General features: G+C 44.4%; 1 long non-coding RNA gene across 1 annotated transcript in view; it reads right to left on the minus strand.

The window, feature by feature from the left end:
* LOC121034794 (uncharacterized) overlaps window positions 1–12,294 on the minus strand; it is a 205,745-nt gene that overhangs the window by 35,661 nt on the left and 157,790 nt on the right. The window lies entirely within an intron of this gene.

Consider the following 12,294-nt stretch of genomic DNA (forward strand, 5'->3'; position numbering starts at 1 on the left):
GAGAAGTCAAAGGTCTCATGACAGAGATCAGATTTGAGCTGGTTCTTAAGGATGAGCAGGAGATCAAAAAGCAGAGGGTCTAGGGGAGTGCATTCTGACAGAGGGATCGGTTTATTCAAAGCTTTGAAAACCCAAAGAAAATTGGTCATTTACAGAGCAGCAATATTTCACGATGCCTTATATATTGCTGGGATAGTAACAGTAATGGAAACGTATGAGATACCAACATTCAGAGAAAGAATGAGGATTCTGGGATTTCTTTGTCCAATGGGAGTACAGGGCACCTGGGAATCCCTGCCCAATTACCACAAATCATTGTGTCCCAGGTAAGTGGGTGTCAGAACAGCCATTATCTCCTATACATGCATTAAGATGGTGCCTTTCAGATGGATGGAGAAGTTGAGGGTCCATTTACAGTTCCTTCCAAATGACTCGCAGTAATTCACAATATTTATTATTCAGAATCTGAGTGAAGCAGGGATGGTGAGTTGGCGGAAGTCAGGGGGAGCAGGAGATGGCTTGACTCCTGGGGGAAAGGTTGGGATGTTCAATGAGATAATATCCATAAAGCACTTTGATCTCCCCGAGGCACCATGCTACATCTCCTGTTTGGAGACTATGAGATCTGGTGAGATAATGTTTCTAAGTAGAGATGCCAGAATAAAGGAATGCTAGACAGAACAAAGGGGAGACAAGACTTGCTCCTTAAGTAATTTCCCTCATCAGCACCAAGGCTAGAACCAGCCATCACAATAAGCACAAAGAAATGCCAGTTTGCCAATATGGGGACTTGGGCCCAGATATGCAGGTCTACACGGCATCATCTTTCTCCAGGAAGAAGCCCAGCCCTTCCCACACCAAGCTAAATGCCAGGCTTGCTTCAAACAGACTGACAGGGCTCCTGAGCCTTCCTCTCTTCTCTGGCCCTTACACTTTCGCTCTAGCCCAGCTCATGTCCCATGTCCCCACCTAATTCAGATTGCCAGTTTTGAAAGAGGGAAAGAAGACCAGCTTCCAAATTTCTGACTAGCTGCTTACTGATGCCAGAGGCCTCTTGTGGTTTCATGCCATAGAAAGAATACATACTTTGCCCCCAAGATGGGCAAAGGAGGGCTGGGCTGGGCTGTGTAAAGTAATGTTCTTCTTCTTTTCTCTCACCCTGCTCAGTGCCTCCTTTTCTCTGGAGCATTCCCTCCTCCCTGCCTGGCATTACGAGCCACAGAAGACCCAGTCCCATGAAACTCCAGACAATCCACTCTATACCCTTAAAGCCAAATTCTCATGTAATGTTTCACATGGATCCTTACAGATCCTTATCATGGCAACTGGCTGGCTCTTCATCCAACCTATTCACACATCCTGAAGAGAAATTCAAAAGGGTGTAATAGTAAAATATTCACAAAGAAAAGAGAAGTTTAATTCTCTTTGTCCCCTCACCCAAAGTTTGCCCCCTTTCACCATGACCCAATTTTATGTCCATGATGATTCAACTTGAATAGGATCCACTATAGAATTCCGTCTCCTCACACATTTACATCAGTTAGAATGAAATTAACTGCTGTAACAACTGATGTCCAAAATTGCAGAGGCCTGACTTTTTTAAAAAACTTGTTTAAAAAAAATCAATTAATTAATTTATTGTTTAAGTTATATCCAAGTTACTTAGCATATAGTGCAACAATGATTTCAGGAGTAGATTCCTTAAGGCCCCTTAACCATTTAGCACATTCCCCCTCCCACAACCCCTCCAGCAACCCTCTGTTTGTTCTCTATATTTAAGAGTTTCTTACGTTTTGTACCCCTCCCTGTTTTTATATTAGTTTTGCTTCCCTTCCCTTATGTTCATCTGTTTTGTATCTTAAATTCCTCATAATAGTGAAGTCATATCATATTTGTCTCTCTCTGACTAATTTTGCTTAGCATAATACCCTCCAGTTCCATCTATGTAGCTGCAAATGGCAAGATTTCATTCTTTTTGATTGCCAAGTAATACTCCATTGTGTGTGTGTATATATATATACCACATCTTCTTTATCCATATCTTCTTTATCCATATCTTCTTTATCCATTCTTCTTTATCCATATCTTCTTTATCCATATCTTCTTTATCTATTCATCCGTTAATGGACATTTGGGCTCTTTCCACACTCTGGCTATTGTCGATAGTGCTGCTATAAACACCTAGTAGTGCAATTGCTGGGTCGTAGGGCAGTTCTATTTTTAATTTTTTGAGGAACATCCATACTGTTTTCCAGAGTGGCTGCACTAGTTTGCATTCCCACCAACAGTGCAAAAAAGATCCTCTTTCTGCACATCTTTGCCAACATCTGCTGTTTCCTGAGTTATTAATGTTAGCCATTCTGACAGGTGGGAGGTGGTATCTCATTGTGGTTTTGATTTGTATTTCCCTGATGGTGACTGATGTTGAGCATTTTCTCATGTGTCTGTTAGCCACCTGGATGTCTTCTTTTGAAAAGTGTCTATTCGTGTCTTTTGCCCATTTCTTCACTGGATTATTTGTTTTTTGGGTGTTGACTTTGATAAGTTCTTTATAAATTATGGATATTAACCCTTTATCTGATATGTCATTTGCAAATATCTTCTCCCATTGTGTCGGTTGCCTTTTAGTTTTGTTGATTGTTTCCTTCACTGTGCAGAAGCTTTTTATTTTAATGAGATCCCAATAGCTCATTTTTGAAAAGCTTGTTTTTTATTCATGGTCAAAGTGTGTGTTTTTCTGCTGTTATGGGAAGCATGTCAAGGGGCAAGGAGAGAGGGTGGTATGGACCAAAAATGTCCCCAGTGTCATGGCATTAGGAGATGGGCTTTTGGGTGGTGATTAGGTCATGAGAGTAGAGCTCCCCAAAATGGAATTAGTGTCCCAAGAAAAGAGACCCAAGAGAGATGATCTCTCTCCACTATGTGAGGACACAGCAAGACGGCATCTACCTGCACCCTAGGAGGTGAGCTCTCACTAGGAACTGAATTGGCCAGCACCTTGATCTTGGAAATTCTAGCCTCCAGAAACATGAGAAATAAATTTCTGTCACTTAAGTCACCAAGGCTATGATATTTTTGTTATAGCAGCCTGAAGCGACTAAGACAGAAGCGGCTGTGTTTCATTCAGAAATCAAGGTTGTCGCCTTGAACGTCTCTGCCATCTTCATCAGGTGGCTTTCAAAGTCATCCTGGGTGTCGACCTTCACTTTGCAAAAGGGAGAAGAACATGAAAGATTAAGCGTGAGAGACTGTTGCAGTCCAGGCCTTGAAGGGGTGCGTCTCACGGCCGTTCATATCCCACGGACTAGAATGCAGTCACACAGCCCCAGAGAATTGCAACAAAGGCAATGTGTTGTTGTAGTCTTGCCACCGCCACAGGAGCAAGATCAAAAGGTTTGATGAAGAACTGCCAGTTGCCATGATATGGATTGCAAAGGATCCATGTGGGACGTGACATGAGAATCTGGCTCTAAGGGGACAGAGTTGAGGCGCTGGAAGGAGAGCAGCAGACTTGCGTATCTAACTCAAGCCAGGGAGACCACCGAAGATGTATGGAAGATGAGATGTTAGCCCTAGCTCTCGAAAGCTGCTTGCAGGGACCTTATGATCTAGGGAGGTGGACGCAGGGCTGAGGTCCTAGAGGCCCAGAGCAGTGGGGAAATGCCACATGCTGATAATTGCAGGCAGAAATGAGAAGAGCAGCCACATGGACAGTGAAGCAAATGTAGGGCTCAATGAAGGAAGTGGTTGAAGAGCTCATCCTTGCATAGTCTAAGGCTCTGAGGAAAATGGCAGACATGTGGGAGGAGAGGAGGCCTGTGTGTGGGCATGGAGACCCTCTGCATATGAAGGGAAATGGCATGGAGGTTGGTAAATGACATCACTGGGGGCAGGAAAAAAGCTGTGGGATTGCCTTAAAGAAGGAGGAGATGCAGACAATGTTCTAGATGGTGAGTGGGAAGGTAAAGGCATCCCAACGCCACCAAAGGTGCTGAGGTGGAAGGTGTGAGGGGGTGAGCAGCCTTCAGTCCAGGTGAAGCCATGGAGGCCCGCACCAGGAACCCAGTGAGGACAGGCAGGGTCTTACAGAGGCCAAGCATGGAGGTCCAAGGGGAGAATCACCGGGCCCTTGGGCTGGGGCTGAGTTGGGGTGGGGGGGTGCTTTCAGAAAATGGGAGAGTACAAGTCCCCAGGTGGACTTTGGGCTGAAGGAGGCCGTGAGCCCCAAGTGATGACCAGTGCATTCCACTGTATGTAAACTACACCTTGATTTACTTAAAACTGGAATAAAAGCTCCTGAAGGCAATTTTAATTAATTAATTAATTTATCTTTTATTTTAAGAGGGAGAGAAAGTGTGAGAGTGAATGGGGAGGGGCAGAGAGAAAGGGAGAGAGAGAATTCCAAGCAGGCTCTGTGCTAATTGCACAGAGCCTGACATGGGGTTTCAGCTCTTGAACCACGAGGTCATGATCTGAGCTGTGAGATCAAGAGTCCCACGCTTAACTGACTGAGCCACCCAGGCGCCCCTACAACTTTGTCAATTATGTAAATTACATAGAAAAGTTATCAACTACTTCCCCCAAATGAAGAGGTTTGTGTTATTTACACATTTTTATAGAGGCATAAAATACGAACAGGATAAAATTACTTTATTTATTTATTTATTAAAAAAAATTTTTTTTTTCAACGTTTATTCATTCTTGGGACAGAGAGAGACAGAGCATGAACGGGGGAGGGGCAGAGAGAGAGGGAGACACAGAATCGGAAACAGGCTCCAGGCTCTGAGCCATCAGCCCAGAGCCTGACGCGGGGCTCGAACTCACGGACCGCGAGATCGTGACCTGGCTGAAGTCGGACGCTTAACCGACTGCGCCACCCAGGCGCCCCGTAAATGACTTTAAAAATGTATATCAACGGCTAATAGGTGAGTAATAATGAATATTTAAGCAAGACCTGAAACTCAAAGAAAGAAGTCATTCTGCTGCTCTTCTCCTCACTCACATTAGGCTTATCTGCACTGGCAAATGTTGCGACAGAGAAGCAGAATTCGAGTTTCGTCGGGGAAGGAAAAGGATGGATTCTACTTTAAAGGTTAAATTTCGATCTGGGAGCTGTAACAGCACTGTCAAATAATGATTATTGTTATTTTTACAAATCTATTTCACTTTAAAACAAGTTGGGAAATTTCTGACTTAGTTTAAATGAGACCTCAATTCTCCCAGGCCTGATCAGCCACCTGAGGCAGGGTCTCCTGCTGGAAAAGTGCTGTGCTGAGTCATTAAAATGGCAGCTCCCACTGAGAGAAATAACGGAGCCAGATTCTCCAGGCAGGGCTGCTGAGCAGGAGGGGGAGGGAGGGAGGGAAGCTAATTTTTCTAGGCAGATCTGAACGCTTCTTTTTCTTAGGCACTCTTAGTCAATATTTATCTAGCTATTCAGAGAATTATAACTAATCATTTATCTCTTTTCCCTTTTCATTATATTTCTCTGCCTCTTTGTGGTACAGTGAACTTGAGCAACAGAAGGAAGTTCTTGCCTTTTTATTGCACATCTGAAGGTATCAGACGTAAAACTTCTGGCAGAGGAACGATCGGATTGTGAAATTCAGACCGTTGGTGCAAGACCTGTGAAAAATAAGCTTTTCCCCCATCTCCTTCTGGGTGTAGATTTATAGAGAGTTAGACGTTATGAAGTATGATTTATTTTTCTAGAATCTTTTTTTATTTTTTTGTACATTTTGGGGTGTCACTAACCCAGTCCTTCTGTGACTTTGGACATTAGAGCAGTTTCCCTGGGAGAAGAAATGTTGTTTGCCATTGCACAGTACAGTGGGACACACAGCAGGTGTCATCTGAACAGTAAAAGGTCTCAATTTGCATTTCTGTAAGAACCCTGGAGGCCAAGGCCTTCCAGCAAGCCCTTTTGCTGGGGGAGGGGGAAGTACTGACATGCCTGATCACAGTCCCCAGAGGACAAGAAGTCAGAGGATAAGAAGTCAAAGGTCAAGGTCCCCTGGAAACACTGTGAAAGGCAGTTTGTGCACAGATGTTTTCTTGGAAAGGAAGTGAAGGGAGCAGAAGGGAGAGTCGAAGTAGGATGCAGCTCCAGTGGAAACCCAGGGGAGCTCTGAGGTGACTCCTCAGTGAGGTCCAAAGCTGAGATGACAGCACTGGGTCTCTGTGTCCCACACTGACCAGTGACCGGATGGCATCTTTCCCAGGGAGGAGCTACATTGGGAGAGGCAGCTCCCTTTGGCTAAGGACAATTCCCATAGACTGCAGTCTCCCAGCAATGGGGGGGCATCCAAATGGCACACCACAGCATCCACTATTTTTTTACTTTTTACTGCCCAAGCCTTTCTTGCACTCTAAGGGACTCTTCTCTATCACTTGCATAGGGATTTTCATTTGTATGATCCTTCCGCATCTACTGTCTAGTTTCATAAAGCATATGAGAATGCTAGATGGGAAGGGAACATGAACTAATTCAACACGCTCATTTTATAAATGGAGAAATGGAGGCCAAGACAATAGCAATAATTCACTCAAGGTCCTATAGTTATAGCAGAGCTGGGACTGGAATCCCGGTCTCTGACTTCCCCACTCCCAAGTTCTTCCCACTATCCATGGCTGCTGCTTCCATTTTATTCTTACAGCGCCCTTGAAGAATAGGCAGGAGAGGTATTGTAGATGTAGACAATACAGATACAGACACAGATATATAAAGACAAAGTGACACCAAGGCTCACAAAGCGAGAACGTCCGTCTGATGACAAAGCTGGTTCTCTGTGAATCACATCACACTGAGGGCCTCTCCCAAGGGCCCCCATCTCTATTCAGTTCAGCTCAATGGTCCTCTTTGTGAGCAAATGGACATTGTGCTAGGTCCTGGTGATATAAAGATTAATTAGATACTATATCAACTTCCAATGAGTTTGCTCTACATAAGTGGGGAAAAAAGAAGAAAATTACAAATAGGTTCAATGTCACTCAGTAAACATTCTGATAGAACTAAAAAATGCTGTTAAGGTACAAAGGAGGACCCCAACTCAGCCTCAGGGCTTCCTGGAAGAGACAATACCTGAGGTGTTCTTGTTTATTTATTTATTTATTTATTTATTTATAGATCGAGAGCATGTGAAAGTTGGGGAGAGGGGCAAAAGGAGACAGAATCTTAACCAGGCTCCACGCTCAGCATGGAGCCCAACACGGGGCTCAATCAACGATCGTGAGATCATGATCGGGGCAGAAATCAAGTTGGAGGCTCAACTGACTGAGCCACCCAGGTTCCTTCCGAAGGTGGTCATGTTTGAATAAGAGACCCAACACCTCATTTTCCCCACACATCTCCACCAGATTTTCCTTGGCATTCCCTAGCTCAGGTGGTGGCTCCATCATCTACTCAGTGACTAGAGCTGGGTACCAATAAGAGGGGGCCAGGGCTTGGCTTTCTTCCTCCTTCATTCTACCTGCAACAAGCCATCTGCTGCTGAGGATTCATTACTAAGCTGTCTCACCACCCCTAACCTTCGCCTTTGACTTAGTTTATATATCATGACTTCTTAACTTGATGAGTAAAACCACCTCCTATCTGGTCTCCTTGCCCCAGTTTTGCTCTGCCCTTTCCTTTCTGTCTGTACCATCTTTATACAGGACAAATAAAGTCTCTGCCATTCCCTGTTAAAAATCCTACCGTGACCTCACACAGCTTTCTTCTAATATGAAAGCCTTGACACATGGTTTCAGATACTGCTCATCTGCCTGGAAAGTCCTTAAATGAATCCCCTTTTTACCTTGCAAACTCCTGTTCTTTCTTCAACACTCAGCTCAGACACCACTTCCTCCAGGAAGCCCTCTCTGATGTCCCCATTGCACCCTGTGTTTAACCCAACTGAGGCTTTACCACACAGATCAGTACTCACTGATATAATTTCATGTCTTTCCTGCTAAGCTATGAGGTCCTAGAGGGTTAGAGGTTGTGTGTGGGGGTGGGGTGGGGGGTTGCTTGTTTGATTTGTATTCCAAACACCTGCACATGGAAGCTGATCAGTACTTGTGGAAGAGAGGCAATTTGGGGTAGCAGGAATGGCTTGAGCAAAGGCATGACAGAATGTAACAACGGGGCACTTAGGGTTACACGGCAAAAAGTATCATGATAATGTAAAGCAGGAGAGGGTAAACTTTTCCTGTAATGGACCAGAGCATACATATTTTAGGCTTTTGGGGCCAAGAGGTAAAGTTCAAGACACTATGTTGGTACTTGTATAACCATTTAATATGCAACTGTTCAGAAATATAAAAACTAGTCTTAGCTTTTGCTCTGATCATGAGGGCCAGGTTTGGCCCATGGGTTGTCATTTGCCAGCTCTTGCCACAAAGGATGATGAGTTCCACAGTCACGGAAAAGGCTGGAGAAGTAAGTGGTTGCCTAATTGTGGAGAGCTAAAATGGCAGGTGTAAGACCTCGGATTTGATTCTATAATCAATGGCAAGCCATCAAAGGGTTTTAGGCAGGGAAGTGAGTAGATAGGATCTGTATTTTATAAAGGCTCATTTGGCTAGAATGGAGAAGGAACTCTTCATCTGGGCAGGACAAAACTGCACCAGCCCAGTCGCCACCTTCTGACTCCAACACAGAAGCATCTCAGATGGATCCCAACACCATCTCTTCTCCTGAATTAAGAATTCCTGGCAGAGAGTCCCCAGTGACTATAATCTCTTATATCTTCCTGTATGGAATAGGGGCCTTGGGTTGGGAGAACATTCCAAAGGGATCACTTTCCTCTGCCCTTCCATGGAAAATGAATCAGATCATTTATAACCAATGGAACAGGGCCCACAAAGAACATTTCCTGTGGATCTTCAGATCCAGTTCTGCCTGGATCTCCTCATGACAATAGTTGTGTATCTGACCTTGACTTCACATTAGTCCCAACTCCCACACTTAGTTCCAAAACAGGTATTAAATCACTCAGGAGCTAAGCCAAGCCAGGCTGAAAGAGGAAACAGCCTTGGCCAGGTCTGTGCTCCAGCACACTCTACAGACATCAAAACAAAGACAGGGTAAAAATCTAATGAAATCACTCTCAAACAATGAAAGCAAGATGTTGACATCCTTTTCAGGGTCTGGCCATAATTAAGACATAATTGTAATGTCCATGGATAAGACAAGCAACTGAGTCAGAAGGCTTTCCAGCAGGAGGTCTAAGTCAGATGATGACAATTACTGGATATTACAAATTTGCACAGGAGTTAAATGGGTATCTGCTTTGGAATATCTGTTTTGATTTAGCGAGGCCACCCCCAGAACGATTAACTTAACAAAGGCCTCTAGGGTGGCCACACCCACTTTTATTCCCTATATTAACTTTCTTCTCCACACTTCCCTCTAAGAAAGCAACCTTGACCCTGACTCTACTGATCAGCTGAGGTCATGGTGAGCATACTTCACCATTGTCTTTCTGGTTCTGCATTCTGTACTCAACTTCCTATAGAGGAAATGTGTTTGTGTTGGTGTGAGATCCGATCTGTTAGCTCCAGGTTACAATGAGACCAAATTAGTCACTCAAATGCAGAGTCTTCAGCAACTCTGTCCTTCCCACCTACCCCCTCACTTTATTCAGGTGAAGTGGCTTCCTTAGGGTTCTGCAAAGATCCTCTCTACACTATGTCACTAAGGAAGGATAGAGGTCAGACTTGACCAATGTTCTCTGAAGAACTTTTGGTTTTATGAGTTCTATTCAGAATTGCGCTTTAGAAACATAGCTAATATGTATTAAATAACTTGAGATTGTCCAACTTCAAAAGTTTTAAATTATCTTAAGAAAGCCATCATGAGAAATGTCTACAATTCTCCCCTAATAATCTATCTGATATGCTGATGATCAAATATTTAAGTTTTTTTTAATGTTTATTGATTTTTGAGAGAGAGAGAGAGAGAGAGAGCGAGCAAGAGAGCACGAGCAGGTGAGGGGCAGAGAGAGAGGGAGACACAGAATCCAAAGCAGGCTCTCGGCTCTGAGCTGTCAGCACAGAGCCCGACGTGGGGATCGAACTCACAAACCGTGAGATCGTGACCTGAGCCGGACGCTTAACGACTGAGCCGCCCAGGCGTCCCTAATCAAATATTTTAGATGCACTATAACAACAAGTTGCTAGGTCTCTTAAGGATCTTATGGTTCAGAACCTCATATTTTAACATGTAATATCCAACTTTTAAACGGGTATCCTGGTGGGGAATGTGATTGAGATTTTGAATTAAACAGAATCTGTGTAGAATACGGTGACTGTAGCAGATTATCCCACTAAACCCTTGGCTACTGGTGACCTGCAGAGCAGTTATTTATTTCCTGCTGCAGCAAGACTTCTTCTGTCCATCTTTAAAGAAAAGACCTTGGGGCGCCTGGGTGGTGCAGTCGGTTAAGCATCCGACTTCAGCCAGGTCACGATCTCGCGGTCCGTGAGTTCAAGCCTCGCGTCAGGCTCTGGGCTGATGGCTCAGAGCCTGGAGCCTGCTTCCAGTTCTGTGTCTCCCTCTCTCTCTGCCCCTCCCCCGTTCATGCTCTGTCTCTCTCTGTCTCAAAAATAAATAAACGTTAAAAAAAAAAAAAAAAAAAGAGAAGACCTTGCCTAACAGGGTACATTTAGTTGGGGAGTCCTTCTCAGAATTACAGGGCTCTGGGAGTTAGAGGTATTTATAGGACATTTGTAAAGGATTATTTCTGGATTGCTAAATCACTTAGTGACTTGTTTTGAGGCTATCCAGTTAAGACTAGGGTACTAAGAGGAAAAGGAAGCTCCAGGGGTAACAATAACCCAGACATCTCCCACCCCCGACCACCACTGCCCTTAAACCTTTTGATAACTGATGAAGGGAGGCCTATGACCAGGTATTAGAATTCTGCCTTTACAAGATTTTTCTCAGTCCTTATTTTATACAGAGAGGTCAGGCTTAAGTGCCTGGGCTAATGTTAATCTAGGGTAAAAATCTTAATTTTTAGTCTACAACTCTCATTATCAAAGGCCTATATATACGTGAGACCAGGTACTCAACCCACAAATCCAAACTACCTTAAGATAAGCAATCATTCACAAATTTGGGGGATATGTGCAGTGGGTCATGGTGTATGGTCAGTCAGAATGGGAACCTGCCTTGGTTCACATCACACATTCTCCTGCTTACACATCCACTGGCCCGTAGAAGTAAGGAGCCAACATGTGAGAAAGGCATGGGTAGTGATAAATGCTGCATCCACTATTCCAGGCTTAGCCCACCATCCAAAATCACCCAGATTATAGGAGAGAGATTGCTTTTAGTATGTGGGTTCTAGGCCAGAATTCACCAGATGAAGGAGAAATTCCGAACATAACTTGCTGAGAGAAGGCCGTAAACTAGAGATGCAGAAATCTGATAAAATTCCAAAGTGGAGATTGTGTGTGGACCCTTTGATCCCCTAAAATGAGTTAGGTGTCAGATGGCTCAAGTTCCTGTTGATGAGTGGCTCTTGGCTTCTGCTTGGCAGACTCAACTGTGTTGGGCTATATGGGGGTAGTTCTCCTAACCAGAGCTCTAGACAATTAAATATTTCATAGAATCACCATGACTTTTTTGGGGCTCATTTCCTGCACTTTGACCACACGCAAGGGCCCGAGACTCTCTGACCTGATGAGGGAGCAGTCCTCAGTAGCCAGCTCTGTTGTACTTTCTGTATAACCCCAAACTCCACAGAAGCACTGCTTCCCCTTTCAGATGTCTCCTGGTGCCTTAGCTTGGGGTCCTAACTTGAATGAAGGTCATAACCAAGTCTACCTCTGGTAGACTAAGGCACTGACCATGGCCCCATAGGCCGGCCAGGGCAGGATGGACCATTGTGGGAGTGCAGACATCACTTAGCTTTGCAACTCTGCTTCCCCCTGAATGAATGCCATCAACACCCAATCTGTTTCTAGACCTTGTGAGACAAAAAATCTAGTCACTGCTGGAGAGCACCTCCCTGTTACACCATCACGCACTCATCAACTCTGAGGGACACTGCATAATCCCTTGGTAAAGGGGAGAAGCTAATTTTTGGAGCTGGCCGGGTTCACTCGAGTGCCCCTGAGTTTGGAACAGAGGGAGTGGACACACCTCTGACACAGTTCTGAGATGAGAGGTGGGCGGAGAGCAGGGCAGCTCTGTTTTACAACAATGGCAAGCATGCGTCAAGTGTTTACTATGTGACAGGCATCGTCAAAGGAAAACGCATGTATGACGAGGTCATTAGAGCCTCCCAACAATCAGACAAAGTATGAACT

Source organism: Herpailurus yagouaroundi, unplaced genomic scaffold (genome assembly GCF_014898765.1).
Source record: "Herpailurus yagouaroundi ecotype Mexico unplaced genomic scaffold, PumYag 160, whole genome shotgun sequence".
Taxonomy (NCBI): Eukaryota; Metazoa; Chordata; class Mammalia; order Carnivora; family Felidae; genus Herpailurus; species Herpailurus yagouaroundi.